Raw genomic sequence first — 13,317 nt, 5'->3', positions numbered from 1 at the left:
TAGAGAGAATAAATAAAACAAACCATACCATTTCCTTGAAGCAAGGACCATACTTTTTCTGAGATGTTAAGTACATTGAGGGCACCCCTTGTCTAGGTTATTCACACAATCCAAGTGAAAAATAGTAAGGGAAGATGTGGAGGTAGGGTGCAAGATCCAAATAAATGGTGCGTGTACTTATAAAGGACATATGAGCGTGTGGATGGCTGGACAGGGTAGCGGAGGTCTTGTGTGACAGATCTTAGTGACAGTGGTTAGTACAGAAAATGGCCTTCATTACAGTGGGTGATTTATGTAAAACAATGTATCTACAGAAATGTACAGAATACTATCTCATCTTTTTTAAGCCTGCAGTTGCTTTTGTAATAATTAGGTACCTGGGAGTTAAACTTTTGGAATAGGCCCCAACTATGCAAGATATTGTATGAACATATAGGAAACTTATATGTATGAACATGAGGAAATGGCCTCAAGTTGCGCCAGGGGAGGTTTAGATTGGATGTAAGGAAAAATTTCTTTCCTGAAAGAGTGGTTAAACATTGGAAGAGGCTGCCCAGGGAAGTGGTGGAGTCCCCATCCCTGGAGGTATTTAAAAGAGGAGTAGATGAGGCACTTAGGGACATGGTTTAGTGGGCATGGTGGTGTTGGGTTGACAGTTGGACTCGATGATCTTAGAGGTCTTTTCCAACCTCAATGATTCTATGATTCTATGAACATATAATATGTTTTTAGGAAGCCACTTAAAAACAAACTGACTAAAGAGGACTGTGATGATAAATTGACTTGAGGATTCTGAACATATAAAGGATTTTGGGTCAAAGAAGGGATGGGTGGGGGCCACACCTGATGAATGGAGAGGTCTGGGGATCTGTCTCCATGCTCTCATAATGGCATAGCTCACACTGGAGATTTGCTTCTGCTGACCTGTCTCCGTATCAGCAAGGAAGGGAATATCACACACTCTGTCCTCAAATAGAGGAGTCTGATTTTCACATGGGTAATTCGATAAGACCAATATGGCATATTATAAGCCATGTAGGGGGGCAGGGGGTTGGTTTATTTTGTTTTGCTCTTCTGCGTGGTTGCATTTCGGCTTATCCAGATGCAAGAGGTTGCCTTTTACTTAGGAAAGGGAGGGGTGGGGTAGAAGGCAGAAGGAGGGAGAGGAAGGGACAGAAGTTTCAGTCCTGAAGATGTAAATTCTGATACTGAAATGTATTCTCTAGGGAGAAAGTCACTAGTATTGCTCTTTCCTCTCCATTTTATCATCAGCATCTTGAATCTAATGCCATTTCTGTGGATGTTTATGTGTAAAGTCAGGAGGCTATGACTGTTTCAGACAAACGTAATGAAGACAGAGGATCTCCAGTAAACCCCTTGAAAAAACACTTATTTTTCCTAGCTGCCAGATGTTGGCTGTGTGAGATTTACTGCCACCAAATGTTTTAGGGGAAAAAGTAATGAGTTCTCAGGAAGGTCAGAATTGGTATCAACCTGCATAGCTGGTGGATTGTGCTTTAAGTACTATTTGTATTAATAAAAATCTGTTTGTTACATGGCTGGTCGCGTCAAGTCATCCAGGCAGGGTTAGCGTGGGTGACTAAACTTCCACCAATTAAAGTTTCTGGGTCAGAAGGAAATCAGAGCAAGAGGAAAGACCGTTTATGAAACATGCAGAGTGTCCACACTTCTGGAATGACTTAGTCTCCACAAGGGTGGTCTGGTTTGTGAGCTGCTGTGTCGCCCTCCAAGCTGATTCCTGCTGTACTTCATAGGAGTCTTCTCCTTGATAGTAAAGAGCATTAAAGGAGGTCCTAAATTATTTACTGTTGACTACATACTGCATGTAATGCAGGTCAGAAATCATCTGTGTTACACTGCATTTCTGAGAGTAGGAGTATGCTGTGCTCATGGAAAGAGAGGTACTTGCTAAGGCTTTTACTGGGGTCTGATGGAGCTGCACATTCCTCAGGGAGGTGCGAATGTCTCTTTGATGCTTTGCTTGTTTGTGGAAATTGTGATTCAGCTTTAAATCCCCCAGGTACTCTTTGTGCTATGCCTTGTGAAAAGGGACAGAGGTCTTTCAAGCTGAAGGCTGTACATTATCTTTGAGTGGGTACCAGGCAGAAGGTTTTATATGGGAATTGCTACCTGTTATTGCTCATAGTCAAGGAGATGCAAAGGTGAGGGGCAGCAGCCTGAGGCAGAGGTGGAGTTCGTGAGGGAACCTGAGGAGCACAGAAGGAAAGAGGAGGCTGCAGGGACGATCCAGATTTTCAGAAGCGGGGGAACCTTCACAGTGAATGTCATATATTTTATTAGAAATTGGCCAAGAAGATTTTGCCCTTCCTCCTGAATCACTGGGGAAGGATTCGTGGCTGGCCTTCTCTCGAGCACTGTGCAGAGGAGTAGGCAGCTGCTTTGTTCTCTTTGTTTAAGAAAACCGTCACCATGGTGGTTTGGTTTGTGCACAGTTAATGAAAATCAAGATAAAGGCTAATGAGCCAGTTATAAGCAAGAGTATAAGCTCATTCCTAAAATTTAACTATGGATTTAATCAAGGAGATTTACAGTACCCATTTGAAAAATTATTTACATTTCCTCTGGTGACTTACTATTAATGTAGCATAAATCAATAAGACATTAATTCCAAACTGTTCCAAGACTGTATGAACTATAAAAAGTCATAGGAGGCAGTTCACAAACAGGTGCTTGGGACAAACACATGGCCAATGGCAACTGCAGCTTTCCAGACATCCAGGGACTGCATAAGCCGTTGCCTTGGCCATTTCCAAAAACAAGCAACAGAAGTGGCAGGTCTTCTGGTGACTGCTGGGGTGGGACTGTGCACACAGGTACGGGGCTGTGTCAGGGGAGCATCCACATGTGCCCCCCATCCTTCTCCTTCCCTCCCACCCTCCCTCCATCCCCTGTCCTCCTCGCCTTTCCAATGCAGAGCCCTGTTTGTCAAGGCCCAACGCAATCCCTTACAGCTAATGGACAGACTCCCATTAACTCCCAGTATGCTCTGGAGTAGACCCTAAAGGCACAATCTCTCTCTCTCAACATTGCTGTACAAAAAGGTCATTCCTGTAACACTAATAACGTACAAATACCCATTTACTTTGAATCACAGAGACATTTTCCATTTTTATTCTCAGATATTTGAAATATGTCCATGTGCCAGGTGGGTGGGGAGTGAAGACATCATGCCAAGGGGATGTTGCCTTCCTGACAAGTTTTCTTGTTTCTTCTGATGTTCAGTGACCCCTGTGCACCCACCAACCTCACAGCACCGGTGGCGGATCCCACACATGCACAGATTGAGTCCCCCACGCAAAGGACTTCAGACGTCCAGGCATTAAACACACCCTGGTTCCTCCAGGGAAATAATTTTTATACAATGCCCAGGCACTGAGCACACCACCTGCAGCACCGTGAGGGTCAGGGGGAGGTAATGGTTGTGGTGGGAGGTCAAGAGGGGTTTGTGTGTCATTAGGAAAAGCCACTGAACTGCCAGCTGCGGTATTGTGGTTCTTCAGTTTAGTGAAACCACGTTTTGACAGAAAAAGCTGAGGCAGTTTTCATAGCCATTCCCCAGTCTGCATGCCCTTAATTCAGCATGGCACAAAAGTCGATGTCGACTTGCTTTGGAGCTAGGAAGGTTTGACTCCATTTCCAAGGTCTCCCTGATACCTGCTGTCTCTGAAATCCTCTGTCTGGGATTTTATTGCATGAGATCTGTACGTATGCTTCCGCCCTAGTCATGACCGATCTGCTGAGTGCTTCCCATGGACAAGAAGCTGCCTCTACAGCAGGGTGGTGTCAAATGCAGAGCTTCAGGTACGATGCATGGACAGCAATGGTGTGTCTATGGAAAAGGAAAAGGAGCTGCGACTGGGAGGACTGCTGCTGTGTTAGCTGTCTTAGAAAGCATAGTAGTCAGGCAGCTAGCAGCAAAACAACCATGACCATTCCTTAAAAATGAACTAAAACTTGACAGCCTACAACCTGACAAACCTTTTAGGAACACAGTTTCTCATTAGCACAGGCTGAGGGCTCCTGTCTCCAGCAATGCTGAGCATAAGGTTGGTGAAGTTAAGACTTAGGTTAAAGCTTGAAACGTAAGGTTTTACCTATTTTCCAGTCCTGCTTCCTATTTTTCCTTCTTGCTGTTACTTGTTTAACTGCCCCATTTGACACTTCAGAGTGCATTGGATGAAGGCAGGCAGGGATGGCAGAGGAGATTTAAAATTGTCTGTGCAGGTGGGCAACAGAGCCCTAGAAAGGCCAAAATTCCCATATGAGGAAATTTGGGTTTGCAGGGATTTGACCTAGATCTGATAGTAGAAGATGATCCCAAAATAAGAGCAAAGAAATGCCAGCTTTAATGTTTGCAAATGTTGTTCTTTCCTCACTGCGTGACTACAACTGAGAGCAGGCACGCAGCCTGCTGATTGCTCAGCAGCCTGCAGACCGCTAGCGCCGGCTCCTCGGCACTGCGGAGAGCTGGGCCTGAGCTGAGCAGACCCTGCCCGTGGCATGGAGATGCCATGGCTTATGCCACATAGATGGGCGTTTCTGCCTCCAGAAGACCCTCCAGGATCAGAACCTTGCCACGCTAGGTTTACGTGAACAGCTGTAATGCGACAAAAACATGAAACTATGAAGTTTCTGGACTTGAGATGGCTCATAAAGATTGGAGAATGGCAGCAGCAGTAAACTAAATCTAGTACCAATTTACTTTATCCTCATGTATCTCCTTTCTGAGCGTGGTTTGTGCCAAGTTGCAGCTCCTTCAGTGAGGCCAGCGTGTGAAGCAAATTTGACGCCCCAGGAACAGCCAGTTAAAAGAATATGGCCTTACACAGGGAGCTTAGCTTGGCGATTTGCTGAATTGTTGTTATGATTATTTGGAAAATCTGATAATGACTTAGTTTAAAATGCATAAAACGTTCTTGGAGCTTGCTAACTGATTGTTGCAAAAATAATCATTATGGTGCATTATGCTGAAGTGTTTGTTTTATACTAATTGTTCTGACCTTCTTCATCTGTATTTGATGAGATTTCTATGCATAATTAAAAGGCCCTCCAGGAAAAAAAAAAAGTAGTCAGCAAACTAATCTATAGAACAAGTAAATGTAGATCATTCCTATCACCTTAATTCATTTAAAATTCAGTCTTCCTTTTTCTTTGAGATTTTTCCTTCATCAGTGCTTAGTATGAGCTAATTATAAGCCACTTTAGCCTGTTATTAAGATACATGCAGACTTTTTTTCCCCATTGTGAAGCCTAAGTTTTTCATTTCCTTATATTTTAAGGCAGCCAGATGTTCCTTTAGGAAACACAGAGCAGAGTGTGGAGGCTGTATCCTCTGTGCTGTACCCTGCACACCTTGCAGAGGCCACTGGGTAGAAGCAGGGTGCCTCTGGCCAGTGCTGCTGCTTCCACCAGCTGGACATCCCTCTGTTATTTCTGGGGCGTGGGAATGAGCCTAGAGGAAAATATTTTGTTTAGTCTCTATTAAAATAACAGTGATGCTCATATTGAGGGGAAATTTAATTTGAAATAAGCTAACAATCTCATGCCTTCAAGATGGGAGTTCAGGTTTGGCAGGTCCTCTCTTAAGACATTTGGGTTCCCGTTCTCCAGGAAAAGCCACTTGCATGTGGCTAATGCGTTGTGCCTTTGGAAGAAAAAGACGCTCTTTTGTGTGCGGTTTACTGTGTCTCTGAAGGGTGTTTGCTCACTGAAGATGCTCCGTTCCCTCTCAGCAAGGCTCACTGGGCCTGTCACCAGGCAGGCGTGACATGGGACAGGGACGTCCCTTGCAGCTCCTATGGAGGGGGAGGAAGCAGCTGAGGGAAAGATGAAACTTGCACAGATCAGAGGGGAATGGGAGGGCGAGAGGAAATCCCACTGAATTTCTGGAGATCATTTCACCAGCTTATTGGTATTTGACTGGATCCTGAATTTTTAATTTTTTTTTATTTCAATTCGAAGAATATAGGTATCTGAAGTGGTGATTTCACCACCACTAATGAGGATATTGTTCCTTACAACAAAGAGAGGAGTTTGGGGGCTTTTTTTCTTTCTTGCCTTTGCCTTACCAACTTTAATCATGAGGCCACATAAACACAGTGGAGTAGTCCTGAGACTCTGAGAGCTCCAGACTTCACTGAGTATTTCAGTCTGTACTTTCAATTAAGCAAAATACCGCTGAAGTGAACAGTAATTTAGCTAATTTGAAGTCTTAAAACATGGCTATTTGCCAATCTACATGGATAGATGCTTCTAACCTGAGTAATCTAGGTATTTTGGTTGTGCCATTCTGTCTAGGTGGTTAAAAACCCAAACCGATTTATTGCCTCGTGTTAATCAGCAGATAATTGTGCCAGCTCTTTGGCAGCCTCAGCAAAGGGGACTCCTGTAGACAGAAACCACACGTTGTTATGGGGGAAAAAAAACCAGTTAAAACTGACATGAATATACTGTGTTGGTTCCTTTCTTTCTCTTACACTCAGATATTGCAGTGTCTTTGGGGTGAGTAGTGTTTTATCCTCTCTCTGTAAAGTGCCTGTCATCCTGTAGACACTGAAGAAGAAAAGGTGCAAGAAACCTCTGGTACACTGTTAATGAGTGGTTAGGGAATAAAAAAGCTGGTTCAAGATGGAGATCTGAGTAAGGACTGAATCCTGGTAGGACTTTGAGCTTGCCGAGAAGCTTGTAGAGTTCAGCCCTAAATAGCTGTACTCACATCCCTGAATGAAAGCTAAGTGCTGAGCCTCTATTTAAATAATAAATGCTCTGTGTGACAGATTTCATCTCTGTAACTGGAAATGCACATAAGCACACACATTTCTAAATAAGACCAGGATGGTTTCCAAGGTGTTATAAATGCATATGACATCTACTGTATTTACTAAAGAGAATTAAAGGAGATAAAACTTAAAAAGACAGGAAGCAAAGCTGAGCGCTGAGCGTTCAGAGTTGTGTTCAACAAAACAGTGCCCATGTGCCTGCATAACAAGATCTGCACCTCTTTAGTGTTCTTTCCTACTACAACCTTGACATTTTAAATTGGTCAATAGATGTAAAATTGCATCGATTCATTAATTTTTAAAAGCAAACTTTGAAAAGCAACCAAGATGCATTTTAAGGAAAGATGCATAGTTAGAAAGGTTAATTGTTGTTTCAAGTTGCTTGGTAAAATCAATAGGACTTGGAGCTCTAACACTTTCAGTGCTGGGTTTTTGTGGAGAAGCAGCTAACGGCTATACCTCTCCCTGCCGGAGCCCAGGAGTTTTGTGCCTCATGGAAACAAAGCACTGGCTATCTAGGGACTCCGGGCTCGGTCTTTGAGCAGGTTAGCTGGTTCAAGCTCCTTAGAAATAACCAAAAATAAAGGAAAGGTCATTTTTGCAAAGGACAGACTAGGTTACTATGAGTCTTTGATTATATGTGTGCATGTGTACCACCCAGAAGCTATTTCAAAAACCATTGGTGAAAGTTACAGAGACAGTCCCTCGGGAAGCAGGGGCAGAATTGAGTGTTTTTATTCATTCCTCTTGAGGGACATGCATTGTGGCACAGCATTTAAGGACATGGTCCCTTTTTCCTCCACCGAGGACCCTTTGAAGGGTAGAGAAGTGGCAGTGCTCACCTGGCATCTGTGCTCTGGTTTACTTTATGTTGTTTACACAGTCCATGACTTCAGCGTTCATCTGCTGGGCAGAATTCAAACCTGGCTCTAGATGGGAAAAGGGTGACAATTTCTTGGGGGTGCAAGGGTTCAAGCATTTGCTACGGGATCGAAGTGCTTTGTAGACGTGTTTTTTGAATAAACTCTGAGGTGAGAAAACAAACATTCTCTCTCTCCTTTGCACATGAAAAAAATGGAGACTCAAAGAGATCAAATGAAAAGCATTGCCTAATTTTGGGTGCTGTGTTTGGGATGCCATGGCCCTGGTTTCGTAGAGAGTTTAGTGCCCATTGCTAGAGCACAGCTCCCGCTGGTCCCTTCTCCTCCCTTTCCCCAGCCCCTGGCTTGCCCCGGCCGCTGCCGGAATGATCCTGCTGTGTGCTTAGTGCCATCTCCAGCCTGCCTTGTGGGAGCATAAATGTGATAACAGCTTTGAGATTGACTTAATAGATTTAAATGATAAAACACAACGGGAGTTTTGTTAAGAATGCGAATGCGTAGCTCTGAAAAGATGAAGCTATATAAAATTAATGTCAGCGAGACAGGAAGCAGAGATTTTGAGACACTTCTGGTACTTCCAGCATGCAGAAGTTGAAAGCACCCTCATCGGGGCTGTTCTTTTGTCACCACCCCCACCATGCAGCCGTCCTTCGAGTGTCCTGATCCCAGAGCTTGTCATCTGAGTAATTCCTCTCTGAGGACACTTTAACCATGCATCTAATCTGTTCCCGCACCCCCCCTGCCCCACGCTCGTCTTATTTAGAGGGAATGATACAAAAGCAAAAGCTCCACTTGTCTGAGCTAATCCAATGGATCAGAATTATTTAACATCCTTGCGTTCTTGCTCTGTACTGAATACACATAGCACATTCAGTAAATTTTTATATATATGTATCTCTGCATATGCACAAGGATACACTGATGAAAGCTCGTTAATGCCAGACTGAATTCAAATCGTTGCTAATGCCCATTGAAACCTTACATATAAGTTTTAATTAGATATTGCTGATTAGATCTAGTTCTAGTGTTCCTGCCTTTATCCCTTTTTTCCGTGGGATTTAGCAGTAATTTGTATTTTAATAACCAAATACTGTCCTTTTTTACAGCTCTATAAGCCTACTCTCAGATTTTATCCCTCTCCCTTTGATGGTAAGAAAAATTCCACAGAATTTTCACAATTCAGGCATTACTCTGGATTTTTCACTCATTGTCCAGTATTTGAACTTCTCCTAGGCATGCTCTGGGGAAGATGGAGCCTTCAGAGTAATAACAAATGCTACCTGTATCAGCAAATGGGCTGATGCAGTGGTACAGAGACATGAATTAAAGCTGTTGATTAACCCGGAGTCCAATGCTTTACATCACAGCAAACTTGCAGCTCCTGCCTGCCAATGAAGACAAAAAAGCACAGTCTCATGATTTTAGAGCTCCTTCAACTACAGCCAATGTTCACTAAGTGTGCTTTGGATGCCACTGTCCCTATATACAGACTCAAAATGGATTAGGGGTTGGATCTGATCTGAGCATGGATGGAGGGCACCTTTTCTGGTGAAGATTCGGTTAAAAAGTGAGACATAATGTGACTTTTCTCTTGTGGAGTACTTGAATTATCCAGAAGACTTTTGCTGGGAGACGATGCTGGAGGAAGCCGGAGGGGAGCCAGGGGAAATGAGAGAGCTCTTACCCAAAACTATCCCAGCTGGGTTTAGCGATGGACCTTTGTCCTGCGGTAAGAAGCACTTCCCGGACCTGGGAGCACACGTACCCCATGGCTCTCATGTCTCCAGGACTGTGTCACCTCTGCCACCAAACCACCCATGTGGTTAGTAGATGGAAAATAAATATTGGTCTTTATAATGCCAGCTGAGGACCCATGTAAATGGATGCTTGCTAGTGCTGCCGTATGAGAGTGCAGTCCTGATCTTTTGTGTAGATGGTCACTGAGTTTTCACAAAGTGAGGCTGTGTTTCTTCTTTGAGCTTTACTTTAGGTTATCCAGTTCTGGTAAGCTCCCATTGCCGTGTGCCAGACTGGATGAATCTGTGGTGTCTCACACCACCAGTGCTCAGGCAGAGCCAAGAAAGACTGCAGGCCTGTATCCTTCCCAGGGCTGTACAGGGTACAGAGGAGAAGTCCCATTGGTTTTTGGACAGGAGGAGTCCAGCTTGCTTTCCCTACCGCCTTTGGTTCCTACAGCTAGAAACAGCTGGCTTTGCTCTGCAGCATGAGCATCCCTGGCAGCCCGAGCTGCTCAGGGTTTGAACAGGATGGGGGTGCTTTACATGTTCCTGCCTCCAAGCCGATACCCCGGCTTCCTCGCACCCCACACCTTCCCTCTTCACCCATGTCTTTGCTCTTGCTTTTCCTGGATGATGTTATCTTTCATGACACAAATTATTTCTAGACATTAAACATTACAGCGTTGGGGGCCAAAACCCAAGCAAACTCCTGTGACATTTTACAAGTTTCAGTTCAGTGACTGTGGTCAAAGAGATGAAAGAGGTATTTTTACAGAATAAGAGAAACAAAGGAATGGTACCCCTACTGATTAGCATGGAGCACATGCTGTTTCTCTCTGTGACCCTTTCAATGTTTGTTTCCACATTGGTTCCAATTTTTTGTTTTAGATTCATAGAATCATTAAGGTTGGAAGAGACCTCTAAGATCATCAAGTCCAACTGTCAACCCAACACCACCATGCCCACTAAACCATGTCCCTAAGCGCCTCATCTACTCGTCTTTTAAATACCTCCAGGGATGGGGACTCCACCACTTCCCTGGGCAGCCTCTTCCAATGTTTCACCACTCTTTCAGTAAAGACATTTTTCCTCACATCCAACCTAAACCTCCCCTGGCACAACTTGAGGCCATTTCCTCTCGTCCTATCGCTTGTTACTTGGGAGAAGAGACCAACACCCACCTCGCTACAACCTCCTTTCAGGGAGTTGTAGAGAGCGATGAGGTCTCCCCTCAGCCTCCTTTTCTCCAGGCTAAACAACCCCAGTTCCCTCAGCCGCTCCTCAGAAGACTTGTGCTCCAGACCTCTCACCTAGTCCTCTATAATTAAAGCATGACTTTTGGAGAAACAGTAATGCAATAAAACCCAACACAAACAACAACAACAAAAAGCTTTAGAGAAAGGCAGAGGTCTCCAGGGACCTAGGAAAATAGGGAAACAGCCTGAAAATCAAAGGCTATATTTTATCTGTCCTATTCCCACAGCAGAAGTCAATGAATTTTAAGTGTGTGGACTGATGGCCAAAAGCCATGGTGTCTATCTATCTCAGCAATGGAGAAACTACGTGCTTGGAGAGAGAGCTCATTTAGTTGTTAAGTGGGAGTTTTATACCTATAGGCAATGATTAATCACTTCCTAGTTTAGTTTGGTTCCTCAGACTCTGTAGAGGCTTGAATGGAGCTTTCCCACCTTCCTTGGACTTCACAAATTTAGGATTTCTGTGTTGCAGTCTTTTTGCAGGTTCTGCTGGAGAATTAGAGGGTGAAATGAATAGCTGCAAAAGTTTATTTCAGTTTCACTATTTTGTGTTGTTTCTCACTGAGATGCAGAGGAGAGTTTCCATCTAGGCAAGCTTCCAGATGCAGGGAGCAGAGACTACTTCAACTTAATAGAAACCAGTTCTGCAGAGCTGCTCTGAAGCAAAGCCATAGCTTGGAAGGCTGTTTCTTAACACAGGTTGCCTGTGCTCATCGGTCTTGGCCTTCTGCAACACCCAGAGATTTCTACTGCACGCACATTAACTGATTTAGCTAGAAGACTTCTTTTAGAGAACCTTGAACTGCAAATTAGAGGAGATTTAAGTGGAAGGATGAAGAGACTTGTAGCCAAAAGGTTTAAAACGCCCAACAATCTTCAGATCCAAGGTAAATGCTATGTCTATTTGATCATGGGTTACAGAAGTATATGCCATCTGCTGTGATTTTTTGAGTGAGGGCTGGTTTTGGTACTTAACTCTAGGAGAGGTGGTTTTACGTTATGTTTTCTACTGTTTTCTTGTGTCCAGGCTTATAGCTCCTTTTAGCTTGTGAGGAAGGCAAAGAGAAGTGATACACCCACCAGAGCAAACGGATACTCACAGTTTCAAAGCCAAGTCCAACAGGGGTGAGGTGAGCAGCTCTCAGACCTTTCCTACATCAGTGTCAGGGAGCAGCATGGGCCGGTTGCTCCCTAAAGGATGGGGAGTCAAGTGCAGTATGGCAGGCAGGGTGGGGAGCTCGGCAGCCAGAGCCCGTTCCACCATGGTATGGGGCAGGTGAGCAGAGTGGTGACAGCGACAGCTCCTATTGACAATCTGGTGATTGTTAGGCAAAGACAAGGCAACGAGTGAGGTTTAACCAAGAGTTCAAACCATCAGACAAGTTTGTGGTGATGGGACAGGTCCAAGGTCAAGCTGGGAATTCAATCAGCAGGCCAGGGTCTGGAGCACCGTGGTCCATGGTTGGGTATGGGCATGACGGTAGCTGATCAGGGGCCATTAAAGCATATTAGAGCTCCCAGGGCCCTGACAATAATGAAATGCATCATGGATCAAATCTACCATTGCCATGTGATCTGGACTTCATCCTTTTGTCTTATTCTCCTTTAAAATAGCAGCAGGGTAGATCCTTCAGTCTTTCCTCATTTCTCTCCTTTGGGTTTGCCATATATTTTTGCCTGGACTATTTTCATGCCTTGGATAACACGGTGTGCTGTCACTGCCAGAACAGATCTGGTATGTTCCTGGTTATGCTGTCCCTGGGTTGCCTTCCTGCTGATTTTCTGCCTCTTGTCTCTCCCTCTAGCTCCCCAGCTTTCCTTCTTTCTTTGCTGGTCCCTCTGGTTCACACATCTCTAATACACTGTATGTTGTTTTCTCGCTTTTTGCTTCTGCTTTCATGCAGCCTCACTCCATTGACTTTCAGCACCCTCCGGCCTTCCCCCTTTGCTTTTCAAGCATAAACAGAAAGGTGGGATTTGCTGTAGGCAGGTCAGGTGGGCTTCTCTGAAGCTAAAATGGCTAAAATGGCTAAAATTGGACACAGTGTCTTACTGCTGCCTCAGGCTGAAGTTGTTACAAATGCAGCCATAAGTAATTAAAAGTAATCCAAGGCAGGATGCTAACTTTGGTAAGTCCCAGGTCAGGGCTGGCCTTGAAAACCCTTTTTTGTTTGGTACCGCTGTGTATAGCAGGGTTAATTATCCACTTCACTGCAAAACTGAGCTGAGCTGCAGTACTGCATGAGTTTGGGTTTGGGTGGGGGAGAGAACAGCAGAGAATTTTGAAAGTTGCTCTAGGCAATGTCACTGTGAAGTAAACATAGCTGAAAGTGAAGCAGAAAACAAGATGGGACTTTGCCACTGCACATGCCTGGTATTATTTCTTCTCCTGGCATTCCCAGCCTGCACATCGTACGTGCTTGCTTATAGCTCATTAAAGAAGCACCTGAACACTATCCCTGTCCAAATCCTCTTATGTACCAATCCAAAATGCACAGCTGCAAGAGAGGTGTTTGTTTCCCTCCTCCCTTCTAATAAGTTTTAATAAGCAATTTGAAATTGGGTTCCTACTGCAATTCTCTGAATTTAAGCGATCTTAATTATGTTCAGGAAAGAAAAA

The sequence above is a fragment of the Aptenodytes patagonicus genome, chromosome 7 (assembly GCF_965638725.1).
Source record: "Aptenodytes patagonicus chromosome 7, bAptPat1.pri.cur, whole genome shotgun sequence".
NCBI lineage: Eukaryota > Metazoa > Chordata > Aves > Sphenisciformes > Spheniscidae > Aptenodytes > Aptenodytes patagonicus.
This window is presented reverse-complemented; position numbering follows the sequence as displayed.